This window comes from Hyaena hyaena, unplaced genomic scaffold, assembly GCF_003009895.1.
Source record: "Hyaena hyaena isolate Hyena2069 unplaced genomic scaffold, ASM300989v1 scaffold_139, whole genome shotgun sequence".
Lineage (NCBI taxonomy): Eukaryota > Metazoa > Chordata > Mammalia > Carnivora > Hyaenidae > Hyaena > Hyaena hyaena.
Genome location: NW_024080771.1, coordinates 302,904 through 323,523, shown reverse-complemented (window position 1 = coordinate 323,523; position 20,620 = coordinate 302,904). Strand labels below are relative to the sequence as shown.

The window sequence follows — 20,620 nt, the reverse complement described above, 5'->3', positions numbered from 1 at the left end:
GCAGCCCCGGCCTGTCCCATCCTCTCGCTTTCTTTTTTGGCACTGCCCTTTGCCCTCCCATGGAGTCGTCTGTTTACTCTCCCTTCACTTGCAGTCACCCATAGATCACCCTCCCTTTTCCACATTCACCCATTTTGTCCCCTTTCCCTCTCCCCCTCACTCTTCACCTCTCCCCGAGTCGCCTTCTCAGAGGACTCTGCCGACGGAGATGCTGCGGACCCCGCGGCCAGGGTCTGCTCCCCGGAGAACCCTCCGTCCACCTCTGCCCCCTCTCCGGGGGCGCAGGAGGCAAGTTTCCGCCCCGTCCTTTCCCCAGTGACAGGACTTGGCGGCGGCCACAGCCAAGGAGACGGAGGGAGGGACGGCCTGGCTCCCGAGCCCCCTCCCCTGCTCGCGAGCTCGCGCGGTCTGTGTCTCTCTCCGCAAGTGCGGAGACGCGGAGGAGGAGGAGGAGGAGGAGGGAGTTGGGGGAGGATCTCCATTGAAATAAACAACCAGGCAGCAGTTATTAACACGGGAACATGGCGGCCGCAGCCTCAGCCGCCGCTTCGGCGGCGAAGGTCAGCGCCGACGGCAGCCGGCACCTGACGGCGTGACCGACCCGAGCCGGTAACCGCGCCTTCCCTGGGGGCCGTGAGGGAGGGCGGGAGGCGGGCGGCGGGCGGGGGGCGCCGCGTCCCCACCCCCGGCTGCGACTGCCCTTCCTGCGCCGAGCCCGGCAGACCCGTGCGGCGCAGAGAGGGCTGTTTTTGTGTGCGGGGACCGCTGCCGGAGTGTGCGGAAAACGGGAGTTGCATCCCGGAGGCGCCGCGAAGCTGGGGAGTTGGGGCTTGGGGGGTGGGGAGGGCGGGAAGCGGCGGGGAGACGCGGAGTCCCTGGGAGAGAAAGGAGGCGCTCCAGCGCTTTGCGAGAGCTCTGGAGACGAGTCCCGGAGCGCGAGGCGGGCGGAGGCTGCAGCCCGCGGCGCCGGCGAGAGGTGAGAGCCCAGTCGCGGCGGGGAGGCCGGGGGCGCGGGCGCGGCCCCCGCCCGAGGACCCTGGCGCCCGCCAGCCCGCTCGCTGCGGGGTTGGCGAGAACCGAGGCTCCTGTCCCCTCGCGGGGAGAGGGGCTGAGACGGGAAGGTGAATCCTGAGAAGGTGCATTCTTTAATGGAAACGCGGAGCGACTGCAGCGGAGGGTGGGAGTCGGGCGAGGGGAGGCAGGACTCGGGAAGTGCTCGGGGGTGTGTGAAGGTGAAGCGCGATGTCAGGGGCAGCCGGCGGGGTGAGACGCTGGGAGGAGGGGATCGGCGGCCCGGGCCCGTGTCAGCGCCGGGGGCGGGGGGCGAGGGGCACCGCGCGCCGCGGGCGGACGGGAAAGAGCTGCGGCGGGCGGGGCGGGCGGCGCGCTCGGGCCGAGCAGGCCGGGCCGCGGTGGGGGCGGGGAGCCGGGGGCCGCACCGCGGCCGCGCCGAGCTGGGCTCGCCCCTGACTTAACTTTCTGGGTGCGGGCATGTGTGCAGGAGGCGCGCTGGGGCCGGGGCTGGGGGCGGGAGGCGGTCCGGGAGGTTCCGGGTTGGCTCGCCAGCGCCCCCTTTTCTCTCCCCCTTCTCCCCGCCCCTGAAGGGACAGGCCCTCAGGGCCCCAGGCGGGAAGCGGGAGGGGCCCTCCCGGCCGACTCGCGAGGGTCACGCCCCGGGCCGGGGACCCTTCTCCTTCGGGCCTCCGGGGGCTGCTGAGGGAGGGGGCCGGGGTCGTCGCGGCGTGCTGGAGCTCCCGGTCCCTCGCCCCTCGCCCCTCCGGGGAGTCCCGGAGGCGCCTCTTCCGAGATCGGGGGTGGGTCCGTCCCTGGTTAGATGGTCCCTCCCTCTTCCCCCTCCCTCTAGTGGTTTCCGGGGCCTGCGGGACCGAGGGGCGGGAATCAGGGACCTGAGCCCTTTGCACCGGCCCAGAGCGGGACCGGGCCTAACACCTTCTGGGTCTGTCACTGGTAGGGGAAACTTTCCCAAACCAGGGACCGAGCCTGAACACCTCCTCCGCCACCTCGTCCTCTAATCCCACTCCCACTCCACCTCCTCCGACGCCTTCCCCTCCCACCGACCCGAATCTCGCTGCGTGTGACTGATGGGGCAGTGAGCCAATCGAAGGCGGGGAGCTGACCTGCCGGGTGTCGGTAAGCCAATCGTCGGGACCGGAGAAAGGAAGGGGGCGGGGTTGCTTCTCGACCAGTTAGAGCAGAGTTGCACGCGGGGCGGGGGAGTCATGGAGACGCCGAGCTAGCTACTCCTGTCCATCCCTCGTCACCCGTTCCTTGGTCTTGCTGTAGTGTCACTTCTAGGGTCCCTGACCCGGGAGGCACGTAGTTCACGCGAGATACTGTATTTTTCTCGGTACCACACGAGACGTCGTTTTGACACGATGAAGTCTAAAGCCACTTAGGATGTGGCAGTAACTCTCCGAGGCCCGTTTCTAAAATGGCATATATTGTAGTGATTTCTTCCGGACCTCAGCGACCGGTTTATGTGCAGAGGGTCATAGGAGTTACCAGTTTACTTCTGCCTCACTTTGACTCAGCTACTCCAGCGTGGGGACAGTGAAATTTGAAAGGGTTCTCTGAAAATGAAGGCGTCGGGATAGTCTTACGTCAGTTGATTATTGGGAGTGTAAAGCATCATTGTTTGTAATGGCTTCACCGGTTCCTTGTTTAATTAGACCGCCAGTTTCCAAAGTGCTTGAAAGTTAGGCTTTGGGAATGACATAAAAAAGTTGTTTATAGCATGCGTTTTGTTTTGTTTTTTCTTGAGTAAACAAAATGAAGTTAGGAACCAAAGCATCACTGTTTGAAACATAAAGCGTTGGCCTTTAAGAAGCAAAGCTCGTCAAAGGATATTTGGCTACAGAAAAAAAAAAGGTAAACTGTAGTGTGCTAGATTACTCCCACACGAAAGATTCTTAAAAATAAATGGTTTCTTCGTAAACACTGCTGAGTTGTACAGTGTGGGGGTACTTTTCTCGTTTAAGGTTAGGAGACCTCTTTGGTGGTTTTATGCTAGTTGTCAGGTTCAGTTCAGTGACTTTCTCAACTCTTGACTTTTAGGAATAAGGGGGAGAGGTCTTTGGTTCTCTAGAAGGAGCACAGGTTGCTGCGCAGGAAGAAGCTGCCGTTTGAAAAGGCAGCAGCTGAGACGGTGCTTTTTTATGTGTGTGTAAGTGTGCTCCTATTCTTTGTTGGTGAGGTTTAATGCACACTGACAGCCGCAAGGACCCTTTTCCCAACTGGAATTTATAAAATCTTTGGGAGTTCAAAGAATGAATCCTATTAAACTGAGAAGGAATCCATTCATTTTCTGTTAAGCAACCCATGAATTTAATCTTGGGAGGCTTGGTTTTTTGGAAGTCCCTTACATATATGATATTTATCTTACCTATACTGGCTTCTCAAGCTTTTATAAGTATTTGGTTACCATAAGAAATAATTGAGGAGGTACTATAGATTTTAGGGAACAGTATTAACTACACATTACACATGTGTTCTGTTGTAATATACCATTCTCAAGTTTATCATGTGAATTCTTAATTTGGTATAATTTTGCATATTTGTGTAGACAAAATTCAATTGCATTTTGCTGTAGGCTTTGAGATGTTATTTTAGTGATAAAATACTAAAACTGTGAGGATAAAACAAATATTGGGCTGCCAGAAGTAGGGAATATCATAAATAACATTCCAAATTTGACAACATTGAAAACCCCCATTATTAATTTAGTAACTGATGGACACTCTGACGTGTGCCCTTCTCTCTTTTCTATGCATAAAAGCAACACACTATTTTACTTCCTTCCCTACAACAATCCTTGAAAATGTTCTCAGATTCTTGGTGGCAGAGAGTAGCAAGTCCCTTAAAGCCCGGCTGGGTATGGGGGGGGCCTCTCAAGCGTATGGAGACATCTAGAAAAAGATGTGCATCGTCAGCTGTGATTCCATTGTGTGCTCTCAGATTAGATCTGAGCCTTCTTCCTCCTGGGGATTTCAGTCTTAACAGAGGAGTTCTTTGACTTTTGGATGTCAGGATACTGAAACAGGGTAGAAAAAAAAAGCTTACCAATTATGAATTAAATATTTTTTAGATAGTTTAGCTCTGATTTTTAACCTTTCATTGGTTAAATACAATTTACATGACTTTCATTCATTGGTAGAGGAACATTTCACTGGAAATGTAAGATGTTAGGATCGGAGGGGGACTTGGGTTGTGGTTTGAGTGCATAAAAGGGTAATGCTCCTTGGTTCGCTTTATCTATAGCTCTATCTTATTAAAGGTTTCTAGGCCTCACAACCGAGGACCTGTGAGCAGTGCTTTCATTACACACCCTATATTTAAGGATTCAGAACCCTAGCTGTTTCAAATCACATCAGGGTGAAACATGGTCCGTAAGTTGACAGATTGAATTTCTTAGAAAAAAAAATGTTTGCATTGTGTTGGGTTTAAAAGTTATTCTTTTAAGCAATTTAGGATGTCAGCAAAAAAAAAAAAAGAGAAAAGAATCATTAAACAATTTTTCTAGAAGGTCGGTTTTCTGAAATGCACAATGTGTTCTTGATATTTTGACCACTATTATGTCGTGGTCAAAATTATATTTAAAAGCATAATTAATGCTTAACTATTTTTATAGCAGAACAGCTATTTAAGAAATTATTGGCTTTTCAGTATTCTGTGTTTATAGTTTTGGTAATTTATGTTATTACATGCTCTATCAACTTTAAGTTAAGATAATAGGGAGAAATTAAAGTCACTGTTTTAAGGTATTGGTCTTTTCTTGCGGTAAATCTTAATCTCAGTGGGAAATTAGGATCTTTTCCCCTAACGAAATAATCAAACTGTATTTACATACCAATAATGAAAGCCATTCAAAGCAAAACAGAACAACACCCTTAATTTTTTCTACTCTCATATCTGAAGCTCATTTACCACTATGCCATGTTTTTTAAATAAAAAATATTCCTAACATTTGTTTATTTCCTTTTTTGTTTTAAAGGGTTGTAGAAGGGTTTATGAATTGCAAACTAGAAAGAATGTTATGTCATGTTACTCTTTGAAGTCTGTTAAAAGTAATGTCTGCAAAAGCTGTAAAATACAATTTTAGGTCATAGACCCACAATTCAGACAGCATAAAGAAACTCATACTTTATGGATTCTAGGTACTAGTGTCTAATAGAGGTGAGAATGTGACTTCTGTGAATAATTTAGAAGTTGGTTTAGTTTTCCTAGCTGTTGTAAAACTGAGGCAAAACTGATTGTGAAAAGACTGGAAATCTTAAAGGTAAACTTGTGTTTTGAAGGTCACTGAAATGGACTGCGTGGTTGTTAAGGTAGATCACAATACTCTTGGCTTTTAAGGCAGAGGTTTTGTCTGTCCTGTGAAATGTTCATCACTAACCACATTCTGGCTTCCAATGGCTATAATGACATAATGCAATTGTGGAAAAAGTGATTCTAGGACAATTTTCAGTTGGTTCCCTAAGTGGAAATTTCTAGAGGAGCATTAAATGAGCAGGGAACCTATGGGGATGCTTTACCTTGCTTCTTTTGAGGCTTTTGGACTTTTAAGTCAGAAAGAGGAGAACTGCTTACAGGTAAAAGTTATCGGCACCTAGTTAAAGGTTCTGAAGGAAAAAACAGTTTTTAATTTGAGTATCAGTTGATATATACATGATAAATTGAAGTTAGCAGGTTAAATCTGGTAGAATTGTTGCCTTATAGGTAGCTAATTATGAACTGTAAAGAGTTCCTGATGGGTAAACTTAAATCTCACATTAGGCTTTTTTAGATCTTGTCTTTGCATTCTTGCCTCATTTAACCATTGTTTCATTTATTTGTTTACCTATTTATTTGATGAGTATTTGAGTATCCCAGCAATGGTAGTTTACTTTGATAGTGTAAACCGTTCATTACAAATCCTGTGACTTACGAGGATAACAGAGTGGGTGATTTTTTAAAAAATGTCTATTTATTTTTGAGATACAGAGAGCACAAGTGGGAGGAGGAGCAGAGAGAGAGAGAGAGAAAGAGAGAGAGAGAGAACCCCACGCAGGCCCAGTACTTTCAGTGCAGAGCCTGATGCGGGCCCGACTGTGAGATCATGACCTGAGCCCGAAATCAAGAGTCGGATGCTTCATGGACGAAGCCACCCAGTGCCCCATAGTGGATGGCTTTTTTTGATGGAGGAGGAGGTGGAAAGGGACATGGTCACCTTAATTTTCAATAAGCTTTGATACTAAAGATCTGGTTTTGTGTGTGTGTTTACTTTTAATTATGTATTGCCAGAAAATGTTACTTCGCTTTGGATGGGCTGAAAATGGGATTATATGTTTATAATAAGAAGTTGTTAAATGTCCCCTTGGCTGATTAGCTAACAATCAAATAGGTTTCCTTTAACAAATGTATGAGCATTTATAATAAGTGTTCTGTTTTCTCTGGAATTGTGTCCGTGTGGTCAGCATGGCAAGATTCGGTTGGTGGAAGGTATTAGGGCAACGGGGCAGGGACCTCCTGGTTCTGTGGCGAGGCTGCCTCATGCAGGCAGCTTTAAGTGACACACTCTGGGCCTTTACACCCTGAGTTCCTAAAGGATGGAAAACTCCCTTGTGCAGCCTTTCACGGGTGTTCTGCTCTGAGTATTCGTTTTTCTAGACTTAACTCATTCTCGTTCTTGACTAAAATGTCTGTATGGGGAGAGTAACGACAGTACAACATAAATGATAATAGCTCGCACTGAGTTATTGTGTTGGGGCTTTCTGAGGAGTGTGTGTGTGTGTTTGCCACAGCCCTATAACATAGAGGTTACCTCATTTTCTAGAAGATGAAGCTTAAAGGAGGTTAAGTCATTTTGCCTATGAGCAAAACGTTGGGGAGAAAATTATCCTTGACCAGTGAGTGAGGGGAAATGGATGAGTATCAGGGAATGGCGAGGCTGAGAGTGTCTTCCTTGTAAGAATCTGATAAAGAACAAGTTTACAGGCGTTTCTGAGGCTGTTGGTCTAGTTGTTTAGTCCATGAAAGGGATGAAGAGATCTGAGTGGTTCCAGTCCTGCAAATTATGCCAGCAGGTATCTAGCAAAGTCTGGCATCAAGGCAGGCCTATACCTGGACAGGTGTTACTTATCTTAAGGTCTACAGATAGTCTCCAGCTTTTTTTTTTTTTTAATGTTTATTTTTTGAGGAGAGAGTGAGAGAGAGAGGCGTGCGCGCGTGCGTGCGGAGCAAGGGCAGAGAGAAGGAGACAGAATCTGAAGCGGACTCCAGGCTCTGAGCTGTCAGCACAGAGCTCGATGCAGGGCTCAAACTCAGCGAACCGTGAGATCATGACCTGGGCTGTAGTGGGACACTGAATCGACTAAGCCACCCAGGCACCCCAAAAGTCTCCAGCTTTTTCGTCATCAGTCCAGTGTTTAACAACTATGAAATTGCAGGGTCCTTGTCTTTTAATGTTAAAAAAAAAAGAACTGGAATGGATGAAGTAAAAATAGGTAACATTTATTGAATGGTTACTAAAAACCTGGTGCAGGGTTAGGGCGCCCTCACTAACACAGTGAGATGGGTGCTCTTATTACCATTCCTATAATATAGTTTATGAAGTGGAAGCACAGAACTGTCACAGAACTTGCCAAGGGTCACACAGCCAGGCTTCCAGAGAAGAATTTGAACTCAGGCAAATATTGCCCGTTAGCCCTGCCCCCTTAACATGTGTTCTCTTACCGGATGGGCTCTACTTCTTTCAGCACAATGTGGTTGCATCTTATCAAGTGCTTCGTTGAGGGAACATGGATCAGTAATTCTCTACTAGGGAAGAGGAAAGGGGTAGGAGTAGATTTTGAGAAAGCACATGCTCACAATAAAAAGCTAAGAAAATAAGCTCTAGAAAACTTGATAGTGGGGGTTAGGGAGAAGAAAATAGGTTGAGAGCATTATAGGGGATATAGGTTTAGAAAGGACGAAACACTGATACAGATATTCGACTTCTATCTTTACAATATATTTAGTTCTAGTATGTTTCACTATTAGGTGGTGATTGTGTGACGCATATTTACAGATTTTGTGCAATCTATGAGGCGTGGATGACTTGGTGATGAGATACTGTAGTCTCAAAAGAAGGCTGATAATATATTCAGTCATATGACTTGGGCTCTGCTATTTGTGGAATTCTTCTGTCGCCTCGATTGTTTGCAGGGAGTGCGGAGGGCTTGCAGGAATCTCTCACCTGTGCACAGGCGGGGAGTAGCGTGCTCTGCTTCTAGTGTTCTAGCTTCTGGGGACTGAAGAATTGTAGATGAAAATACAAAGTGTGATATTTTCTGTTATTCATTTAGTGTGTCTGTATGAAATGTGATCCCACATGTTCCAAGGCTTAACTTGCAGAGTGTGAGTGAGTTCTGGAAGTTCCTGTTGCGGACTGACCTCTGCCCATTGAAGTACCCGTCTAAATAAGGATTGTCTTTTCTTTAAATTTTTTTTAAGGTTTTATTTATTTCTGAGAGAGAGAGAGAGAGACAGCATGAGCAGGGGAGGATCAGAGAGAGAGGGAGACACAGAATCTGAAACAGGCTCCAGGCTCTGAGCTAGCTGTCAGCACAGAGCCTGATGTGGGGCTCGAACCCACAAACCGTGAGATCATGACCTGAGCTGAAGTTGGACGCTTAACCGACTGAGCCACCCAGGCTCCCCGAGGATTGTCTTTTCTAGCAGATTATTTCTGCTTATCATTAATCAAACATAAAGTGACTTCCCTTGCCTTTGGTAGTATAGTAACATTTGTAAGAATATTTAATACTAATTTATCTTAAAATTTCTGATTCTGTTAACATGCTTAATGATGAAAAGCTTTCAGTTATTATTAAAACGTAAATTAAAAATGAAGTTGCGTATCGTAGAGGAACTTATGTTTTTACTTGAGTCATTTCTAGGCCATTTCTAGAGTCAAACTAAAGGGAAAATTTAGATAGTTACATGGGTAACAGATTGTTAAAAATTTATTTTTAGGGGCACAGAGCATGTGACTCTTGATCCTGGGGTCGTGAGTTCAAGCCCCACATTGTGTGCAGAGATTACTTAAAGAAATAAAAATACAATTTTAATGTGCTTGTATATATTTTAAACATAGCATTACTCATAAATGTGTTTATCAGGCAGTCGCCTCTGGTTATTGTTAGAACATAGGTGCTGAATTCTTTCACATATACTTTTAGATTCCTGAGTAAGGAGTATGGAAATTCCTTGCTAAAAATCTGAATCTCAAGGGTGTGAATTTCTGCATATTTAATATTAATGCCATTTCTTGAAATTACAGAGGTTGGTCTCAGTCGTTATGGAGATAGGCAGTAGGGGCTGGCGGGTGCTGGAGGCGAGTCTGCTGCCCCCTCCCGAATCAGCCACTGTGTGCTTGCAGCCTTGTTGTGGATGATAGTGTTGGGTGTGCTGTGCACTGAGACTGAGCTCGTGCCTGGCTCAGTACTTGGAAGTGAGGGTGGGATGGGAAGTAATGGGACAGCTTTGGACTGTTTAAATTTGGGTATAAGTCTTTGTAGACTTTTCTCCTCTGCTTTCACTTATTTTTCTCCTTTGGCTTTCTCTCTCTCTCTTTTTTTTCCCCCTTTAAGTTAAAGACGGATGATGGCTGGTAGTGAAGGGAACACCATGAAGATTATGGAGGAAGTCTGTTACTATCATTAAGTATTTCATGTATGATCATGATCTATGGTTTCCCCCTTTCCCAAACAGATTGGCTCTGCTAACAGCACTTAGTGAAGAAGCTAGCTATTTGTTAAGTAAGCCATTAGGTTGAAAACAGATCACTTAACAGGCACAGTACAGTAATTGGCTGATTTGTTGTTAGAAGTTGGTTGCTGGACAGCATTGTGGTCCAGTAGACAGGGGGGCTGAGCCTCTGTTGTCTAATAGGATTGGGTATTACATTCCCTAGCTTTTATGTGTTTCATTTCTTCCTTGTTTAAGGATATTGTTACAAGCTCTATAGTGTTAGATGTCTTGAAAGTGTTCATTAGATTCTAGTGGCCCAAGTGGCGTACGTTGTAAATATTAAGATGATTTAAAGTTGATGAAAATTGTAACCAAATTCCTAAAGCCTTAGGAATGTCTGCCTCTTTGGAGTTTCTGGTGGTATGTTGTATTTTCAATTTCTGGAATTCCATTTTGGGCTTATTTTATGTGTAATGTTCTTACTGCTGTTTTAAGTAATAATATCTTGATTCCTTAAGACTTTACTGTAAAAATGTGATATGAAAATATTTATCCCATTAAAAAATGCTATTTTATTGTATTGTAGCACCACTAGAATCTTTTCTAAATAAACACATAGTAAGTATGTGTTTGGAACCTAGTGAAGGAAGTGAATGTCATGTAGAGCTCTTTGATTTATGCTGTGCTGCCTTTTATTTTAAGCAGGAGGTGTGTACAGTTAATTAAGAATTTTAATAAATGAAACACTTTAGGCAATTAGAAATAACACAAAAGATGACATGATATTCATTGTGAAGTGAACATATTGAGACTGACAGTTGATGGTAACAGAAGTCAACAAAATGCCTGGTCATTGAAGGACTTTAGAAAATAAAATTGGAGCATTATATCCTTCTCTGGTAAAGGATGCTCACACAACAGCATTCTTGTGATCTTTGGTGAACTCATTTTAATAGTGAATATTTTCATATTGAGAAAAGGTGTTCAGGAGAAAAGATTGTCAGGAGATAAAGGGAACCCCAGATATTCGACTTTAGGTGAGCAAAGCCTTAGGCAGGAAGGAGCCGGCTCTGGATGCCTCTGGCCTAGCCTGTGTGCTGGTGGCAGGGCCAGTGAGCTGCACCTCCTGCAGAGGTCAGGATTCCCTCTAGGAGAGGCGTCCCCACCTCCACCCCATTACTATCACCGGGGGCAGCTGCTGACCTGGGGGGGTCAGAAGGGAGAACCTGTGGCAGATGAAACATGGGTTAAGTCCCAGGGCATCCAGGTCCCAGATGCTCACCTGCATCTCCCACCAGGAGCTGGCCGGCTCTGAGGTATAACATCTTCTGATCTGTATCTGTAATTTGGGCAGTGCTGATGGCCTCTTCCCTTTAGGCACCACTAAGCCCCAGAGTCCTTCCACCCCCGTGCTCTGTGAGGTGAGAAGTGAGGGGATTTCTCCACCCAAGAGCAGGTCAAGTCCAGATAAGACAAGGGAAGACCTTGAGGGGCTTGTGATTTTCCGAGGCTGAGTGCCTTGCCCTTTACCTGGCTTTGCCCTCAGAGGAGTGAGGGAAGCTGACACCTCACTAAGGGATAGAGTTTTCCTCGCTATGGGAGCCCTTTTCCATTTCCTTCTTGAGAAATTTCCTGTTGAGGTTTATGTCTCCTGCAGGTTCATTATAGATTTTCTAAACCTGCCTCAGTTGTTCATAGCAGTGTACTGTCTTCGAGAAAGAGATCGAGTATATAATGGGGATGGGGGCAAGACTTTCAGAAAGAGGTTGGGCTGGCCTAGGGAGGAGTTGCTGTGTTGAACCTAGGTCCATGCAGATGCAAGATATCAATGCAGTAGAACAGCGTTGACGAAGTGTGTAAAACAATGAAGGTATATATAGAATAAATTGAGAGTAGTAAGTACATGCCCTTGCAGCTTGAAAGATTTTAAGGATGCACTACCACTTTATCCACGTGATCATACTGAGTAGTTAACTTATAGTACTTGTTACTTTAAGTGGAATAGGCTATTTATATAGACCTTTTTTTTTTTTTTTTTTTTTGGTTTAGATAGATAAATGGTGGCTGCTTCCTAGTATCAGTAAAACAAATGAGAATTTTTGATATACCTTCTTTGGAGCTTAATAACAAGGTGAAAAACCATGAACTAAAATGCTCTGAATAATCAAGCATTAAAATTTGCCTATTATGTTCAATAAATATGCTTAAAATGATTGTAAGCATTGGCTTATCTGAATGAAAGAAGTACAACAGGAACTAGTACACGTTTTCTTAGTGGTTTGCTAAAAACTGGGTAGTAAGGATGGAGTACATATGTGTATATTTTTTGTTCATTCTTTCTCCCCCTCCAAAATAGTATTATAGAACAGCTTAAAGCCTTTTCATTTTTAAACTGTATTTGGACTGATTTAACAAATTCTTCTTTTGTACTGTAAGTCATTAATACACTGATCTTCCCCAAATACCCCTTTTATAATAATAATACAGTTTCCTACACATCACAGAATGACATTCCTAAATACTTACTAAATAGGTCTGTCACAAACTCATTTTTCCCTATCTCTGCTTTTTACGCAAGCCTTTGTACCCGTTTGTCTGCCCTTCCTGACCTTCTCTGAGCATGTGTTGACCGTGCAAACTCATACTCTTTGATTTGCCCAAAGAAAACTAATGAGTTATTCTAAAATTCAGGAATCATTCCTTTGATATAAAACTCAATTTATTGGGAGTTTATATTATTACTCTCAGTGAATAGCAGAGTATATGATCAAAACAAAAAGACATGGAGTCCAGCAGTATTCAAATGTTATTCGTAAAGATGCTTATTACATTGGTTACAGATTTTACAAAAAATAAGAAGGTCCACTTACCTTCAAAACAGAAACAATAAAGACTTAAATTTTGGGCTTTGTTGCTTCTGTAAAACTGAACATTTTTCACACTGAGACTTATTATCTTTTCCCCTGCAGAATATTTTGACACTGTGGTGAGAAGAGGGATTAATAATCTCAGGTTCTAGTGGAAAGAGGAGAAAAAAGGTAAAGAAAACCTTGGGGAAATTCAGTAGTACTGGAAAGGTAATAAACAAAACCAAACACAAAGAAAGTATACCAGGGTTGGCACTTAAATACTTCCATTGAAGAAGTGATAAAAAAGAGTATGAAAGCGTCGTTTGAAGGGCTGATGTCTCAATAGATAAATAATGAAATTCTACAACTATCCAAAGAGCAAATCCCTTATAGCCCACACATAACATATACTTGTGACAACACCTATAAAAATATTCTCAACCTTCTTCCCAAATCTCTACTTAAACAATAATTCTCTATTTTGTGGGATCATTTTATTTGCAGAGTAATTGAGAAAGCTATCTGTCTGTCTGTCAACTCTTTATATTCTGTCATGAGCCAATTATATATTAAAGTAGTAGAAGCAGTGTATACACGTCAGGTGGAGAAGCAGGGTGGTGCTTTGTGAGGTATAGGTTCATATCGCTCTCTGTTCCTTAACTCCCGTGATCTTCAGTAATGTGGTAGAACAAGTGGCTAAATAATGGTGATTTCAATGCTGTGTGTGCTGCTGTGTTCTCCCTCTTCCTCTGTGCGGGTGTGGGTGTGTTGGATGAACTCTTTGGAAGTAAATTACAGATGCCCCTTTATCCATAAAGTGCACTGCCTTAAAATAAAGGCATTATTTTATATCACTGTATACAATATGAATAGGACTATTAAGCCCAAGAAAACTAATGGCAAATAACAATTCTCTAATTAGTTTTCCCAGTTGGTCCCAAACTGTTACAGATTTGGGTTTCAAACCAAGAGCGAGTCAAGTTTCCACACTGTATTTGACTCTGTAGTCTCTCTTAATATGAAAGATTTCCCCAAGTTTTTGCTTGTTTTTTGGTTTTCAGACTACTTTTTAAATGTTTCTTTTTAAGTTAAATTTCATTGTGGCAGTATCTATAAAATTTACCATCTTATTAATTTTTTAAATGTATGACTGAGTAGTGTTAAGTGCATTCACATTGTTGTGTAACCAATCTTTTCAGCATTAAGACTTCGGTTTCTCCAGGGGCGCCTGTCTGGCTCAGTCCAAAGAGCTTATGATTCTTGATCTCAGGGTCATGGGCTCAAGTCCCATGTTGGGTGTAGAGATTACTTAAAAAAAAAAAAAAAAAAAAAAAAAAAAAANTAAAAAAAAAAAAAAAAAAAAAAAAAGACTTCAGTTTCTCCAGAAGTGTTAAGAAAATTAAATTGGGGCGCCTGGCTGGCTTATTTGGTGGAACACGTGACTCTTGCTCTCAGAGTTCTAAGTTCTAGCCCCATGTTGAGTGTACAGATTACTTAAAGTAATAAAATCTTAAAGAAAAAGGTAATGAAATTGTTAAATATATTAATGAGTTTGATCAGGGCTGAAGAATAGCATAATCTTTGAGAGCTCATTCCTTGAGATAGTGGCATCTTAGGACTTTTTCTTGGCATGGCCCTTCTGAATGCCCCTCACATTGTTCAAGTGCACCACAAGATGTTTGCTGATGCAGACACAGAGGGAATGCTGCCTCTGAGAAGGTTTGCCATCAGAGAACTCTTGGAGTCTCCCAGCAAGTTGTAGATTTCTCTTTTAGGCACAGGATGGAGATTGAGACATTAATTTTATAGAAATAGAAAAGCTAAATAGAAAGCATTTATTCAAACACTTGTTTGGAGTAACATTATGGAGACAAAAATTTGCTGGGATTTTAACTTGGGTTTGGCAAATTGGGTTTTTTGAATGCTTGACTGCATAACTTTGAATTTGAAGCTTTCCTCTTTTTTTTTTCTTTCAGTGTCTTCCTTTATTCTTTCTTCTGACCTTCTGTGCCTCTCTCCCACCCCCATGATTTCCAGCTTTCATTTCTTTTTAACTTCCTAGTCTCTTTCCAACTTCAGAACCTTATTAAAGTATAGTAGAGGCCTCTTGTCTTCCCTCGTAAATCACAGTGGATATCTGGGATTTATTCTCATTTTGAGAAATAGAATATGAAAGTAAAACTCATTCACTGGTGTGCAGAGTATACCAGAGTGGTACCTCATTTTGTCACCTACCTAATCCAGTGAAGAAATAATTACTATTTTAAGTAGGCTTCAGTTCCAGTGCAGAACCCTATGTGGGTCTTGACCTCATGATCCTGAGATCAAGACCTGAGCTAAGATCAAGAGTGGGATGCCCAACCAACTGAGCCACCCAGGCACCCCAGTAATTATTTTTAATGTAGATCTGGAAGCGTCAGTGGAAAAGTTGTGGGTGGGAGGAACAGTACCACTCAAGGAAGACAAGAAATGGCACAAGACTTTAAGTAACTCCAGTATAGCTCTCAACTTGAAATTTGTAGGCTTCTGGGAAATAAATAAAAACCAAGGTTATCTTCTCTTACCCTAAGTAATACTCTTGGGGGTGGAGCATTGTTAGGCTAATGGCCATGAATCCTGCACTTCACCTTCCTTAGAGTTGGATGGCAACACCCAGCACCCTGCAACAACAAAACAAAACAAAATATGCTGCTCAGGAATAATGAGAATGTTACTGAATTAATATCTGTACTGGGAAATCATATACTTAGGAGATACATAAGAGACATGAAGAATGTTAAGAAAAGTGGGGCTGCACATAGGCCTCTTTTGATTTAACATATGTGGACAATTTTAAAGTGACTAGAATTTAATTAATTTATTTTAATTTTTTTAAACATTTATTTATTCTTGAGACAGAGAGAGACAGAGCATGAGCTGGGGAGGGACAGAGAGAGAGGGAGACACGGAATCTGAAACAGGCTCCAGGCTCTGAGCTGCCAGCACTGATGTGGGGCTCAAGTCCACAGACTGCGAAATTATGACCTGAGCCAAAGTCGGACGCTTAACCGACTGAGCCACCCAGGTGCCACTAAAGTGACTAGAATTTAAAATAAGTGACTCAGAAATACCATTTTCTGATATTGATTGATTGCAAAACTTTCCTGATCTGTCTTTCATACATACTAAGTGATAGCCTCTTGTTCTTGTCTTTTTGTATATATTGTGCTGCTTTTTAAATATGGTAGCATATTAGAAAGGGTTGGACAAAAAGTGTAGTTGCGTTTCTGAGTGGCTGTGTGCTAATAAGGTAGCAGGTAGCATCATGGCTCAGCTGAGTGGGGAGTACTTCATGAAATGTAACCAAAACAGGGACATTATGGACAGGTGGGGGAGGGGTACAAATACAATATAAAGAAAGTGATATTATTGCAAAACAGTGGCTATATAAAACCCTCAGAAAATGAGAGGTTGTGTATCTAATTTTTCTGGTTTTGTTTTTTATTCCTTTGAGCACCTTACATTTTTAAATTAGTCATTTAGAAGGAAATACTTTTAAAGATTTTATTTTTTAAAGTAATTTCCACACCCAATGTGGGACTTGAACTCATAACCCCAAAATGAATGGTCACATACTGTACCGACTGAGCCAGCCAGATGCCCAAAGGAGAAAATACTTCTAAAGTGTGAAGTATTTTCCCATGCTTGAGATTCTCTCTATCCCCCTCTCTGCCCATTGCCACTCCTCCAAAATAAATAAACTTTAATAAAATGTGAAGCATTTTCCTATTTTCTAAACTGGTTTGAAATGTGCTAAAATTCACTAAGGTCCACGTTCTTTCCTCAGTTACTGATCTGTCTGTCTCTCTGACATGTAACTGTAAACTGCAGAATGCGAGGTAACTCCTGGACTTGACTTTCTGTCTCTTCACTGGGTGTTACTTTGTGTGTGTGTGTGTGTGTGTGTGTGTGTGTGTGTGTTTTAAATGACAGTGCCTTTTGTCCTTTCTGGTTTTCTCCATTTTATCTGCTGTGGGTTTAGAAACCAGGTAACCAGATTTGCTCATTCATTTGGTAAAAATTTAGTGAGCACTTCCTGTATATAACCAGACAATAGAAACACAAACATTTAAAAAAGAAAAGGCCCTTATCCTTGAAGATCTCCTAGGGAAGGAAGGACTCACTTGGGCAAGTAATGGCAATATGTGCATTAGAATAGGAAATTGTATTAGAGGGCTAGTCATATATTTTATGGGGGCAAATGTTCATTTTGCGAGGTGAGGAAAGGCTTCATAGCTGCTGGAGTGTTTGATTTGAGTGAGCCTCAAGGGCTGATTGAAATTTCATCAGAGAAGAGGTATCCTAAAGAGAGACACGTGCAAGGGATGAAAATAGAAAATATTATATAGTATGTTCTATTTTTCTCTTATTTTATAGACACTTTTTAAAATATGCACTTTTAATAAGATCTGCATCAGAATCAGAGTCTCTCTTATCTGTAAAATTAGTAATCTTTAGAGCACAGAATTTGGGATATTTACATTGAATATTTAGAAAGAAGCCTTTTCGTCTCCATTTCTTGCTTGTGTTCTGGATTAGGGAGTTCTGTTTACGGTTGCTGCATATTATATATCCCTCACTTGGTGGCATTATGCTCACAAATGTTGTGGACCACAATTGGAAAAGCCATGATAGATGTACTTATCTACTCCATGATGTCTGGCATTCTGCTAGGGAAGTCTCAGAGCCAGGGCTTGACAATGGAATCAGTTGAAGGCTTGTTCACTTTCATGCTGCCTGGTGTTTGATGTAGGCTGTTGGCCATGCCCTCAGCTGAGTTATGTGCTGAGATACCTATGTATGGCCTCTACCTGGCTGCTTGGGCTTCCTCACAGCATGGTGGCTAGGGTTCAAAATGTAATATATCTAAGGAAGCTGTCACCCTTTATGTCTTAACTTCATTAAGTCACATAGGGTTACTGATGCCTTAGTCACATCAGTTCATATTCAGAACACAGATTTGGGAACACAGATCCCAGCTCTCCTGCGGAGGAATGTTAAAAGTTGAATTAGAAGAAGAGAGTGTGGGATGGGAAGTTGTGGTCATCTTTGGGAGCATTTACTGTCACAGGCTAAGTTGTAGAAAATTGAAGCATTACTGTCTTAGAAGAAAAGGAGAGAGGAGGGAGGATTTATTGCAAAGTTCTTAAAGTATGTCTAATAAGATTTTAGATAGACGTTTAGAAGAATTTTCAGATTAAAAAATTATGGGCTTTTTTTTTTAAACCAAAGGAAATGAGATGATTTTAAAGAAATTTGGCAAGAGTTTCTCTGTTTATCTCCAAGTAAAATTATAGGGCGTTAGTTAATCTTTCTAAAATTTTTCTTTAAGTTCTAGAATTACCTTTTTTTAATATAGAAAAATGTGGCCTATTTCATGTATTTATTTGGTAGAACTTTTGATTAAATGATAATGACATATATTTTTGAGCTGTTTGTTTTACCAGGAACATTTCTAGGGAAATAGCCCTGAAAGCCACTCATGATACGAATAATTATAAACAGTCCCCCCCTGCAAGTACCAGGAGGGTCCTGCTTTAGCAGATCAATTTATAGATGAAGGCAAGGTTTTGTTCAAAAGATGATATTTTCATGTGCTATTTTCTATCTCATGGATGATAGAGGGTTTTTTTTATTTTATTTTTTATTTTATTTCTAGGAGAGAGAGAGAGACAGCATGAGCAGGGGAGGGTCAGAGAGACAGGGAGACACAGAATCTGAAACAGGCTCCAGGCTCTGAGCTGGCAGTCAGCACACAGCCCGACGCGGGGCTCGAACCCACAAACTGCGAGATCTTGACATAAGCGAAAGTTGGACCCTTAACCGACTAAGCCACCCAGGTGCCCCGATAGAGGTTTTTTTTTATTCTAAGTCTCTAGTCCAAATTTTAACCAACCAAGCCACCCAGATGCCCCTTCTAGTCCAAATTTTAAGATGCATAAATTGTCTAGTTAGCTTATCAAAATGGAAATTCCAGTGTCTCGCTGAGGTTTAGGAAAGTATGGAGGAGGTCTCTGCTTTTTAGAAGACACTCTTCAAGAGACTCTGCCCGATTCTGCAGAGCCAGACTTGAGGGTCCCCTGGTTTAGGTTGTGAGCCAAGGTAGGAGTGAGGGATTCTTTTCCTACTAGGATATCCCAGTAACCTGAAACAAAGTAGAGGGCTAGGGACACTCCATGAGAAGATTGCCCCGCAAGGCCATCTGTTGTCTGTGTGTCCCAGTTGAGCTCACAATTCCACAGTAAGAAATTTCTCAGTAGATCAGAAAACCATACAGCGAAGTAATTGACATCTTACATACCATCAAGCACAGACCTGTCCTTGGGAAAGGCATTTCACCTTTAAGAATAAAATGAAAGTAAAATCTTTCAAGATGTTGTCATTAGTTTTTCTTCCTAGTCACTTTTATAAGATGATGTCACTGCAGGGCACAAAGATTATAAAATTTTTGTTAGAGAATTTACTAAAAACTGTGGAATGTTCTGCTGAAAGATGTGAATATTACATATTACATACCAACAAACTTTGGAGTTTTTTACATGCAGGAGTTCTTTGGTTTTGAGGGGTTTTTATCCTTTTTTTTTTTTTCCCCCTCTATTTAGTCAGTATGGAGTAGCATTTAAGAGCCACATTGTCTAGACTGTGGTCTGGCTCCATCACTTGAACAGGTGTGACCTTGTGCCTCCGTTTCCTTAAATGTTCACTGTTGTTATTATCATTATTTTCTATCTTCTTCAGTGATCAGAGTCTGAGGCACAATTGGTGTCCAATAGAGCTTGATTAGTTTTTTGTGATTGCTAGTCAGAGTAGATTATTTTAAATGCAAATTGAGGGGGATTTAAGGAACTGCTTAGAAAGCTAATCCTGAAGACTAGAACCACCTCTGTGTGGTCAAGTTTTTTTAAACCACCTTTCTTTATCAATTAATGCATGTTCCAGAAATGGAGGGGTTGCACAACACTTTATATTATAGAGTCTATAGGGATACATTATAAAGTTTTGTAATTATAAACTGTTTAAAGTAAATGTGCTACCACTCTGATTATTAATGATTATTACTATAATCGCATTAGTATTTTAGTACCTAGTAGGTCTAATTCAGTGGGTCTCTACAAGTGGGAGTAGGGAGGGAGGACAAGGGTTATATGATATGTCATTTGCTCTGTCAACATTTGTGTCCTTTTTGTATCCATGTGGTTCCTTGGTAGTTGAAGGCGGAGCTGATAGTGCTGTTTTAGGCAAAAGGTTGAGGAGAGGGTGCTTTAAATCAATAAAATTAAAGCTTCTTATGTTTTGGAAAAATTTGGGAGTTGTTTTAAAAATTACTCAGAAGTGGTAGAACATTTTATTTATCCTATTAAACATGTCACGGGTGCCTGGGTGGCTCAGTTGGTTAAGCGTCTGACTCTTGATTTCGGCTCAGGTAATGAGCTCACTCATGGTCCAGGGGATCAAGCCCCATGCGCAGCTCGGCTTGGGATTCTCTTTCTCCTCTCACTCTACCCTCCCCTGCTCATGTGCGCTCCCTCCCTCTCTCTCCTAAAATAAATAAATAAACTTGAAAAATTGGTAAAAACATATCAGAAAAATAAAGTACATAAAATTCACCTGTAATTAATCTGGGAGATTGAATGGTTATTTGACATATCTCTGTGTGTTGGTCTCAGAAGTGGGCAGGTGTATTCTCCACAAGAGATAATACTTAGATTTCTCAGAGAAATCTGATGAGACGTCAATGTTGGAGCCATTTGACCGGTTTTGATTTAACTTGAAACCTCTTTTCTTTTGACAACACTACTGTATGTGACTTGACCATTATTTTGACTAGTTCAGATGGTGGCTTAAAGCACAATAATTTTCTCAGAAAAGGTAAAGCTCTTGCTAAGAATGGTTGGACATAATTCACCGAAAGCAGGTATTTGCTTGGATCCTGAATGTACTCTATGAAGTAGATGCTACAAAACCACCTGAACAGCGAAGGAAAGCAAGTCTGATTAGCCGAT

The 20,620-nt window shown here is 42.3% G+C and overlaps 1 protein-coding gene across 3 annotated transcripts in view; it reads left to right on the top strand.

The window, feature by feature from the left end:
- The first annotated feature begins 530 nt into the window (after positions 1–530).
- The window catches only part of NCOA2 (nuclear receptor coactivator 2), a 285,902-nt gene continuing 265,812 nt past the window's right edge, over positions 531–20,620 (top strand). For 2 of the 3 annotated variants that reach the window (XM_039238376.1, XM_039238373.1), the window contains exon 1: positions 531–609. The gene's annotated coding sequence lies outside the window, so the exon portion shown is untranslated. Of the gene's footprint in view, positions 610–940; positions 977–20,620 lie in introns of those variants that run through there. The other variant, XM_039238374.1, reaches the window with a different exon arrangement.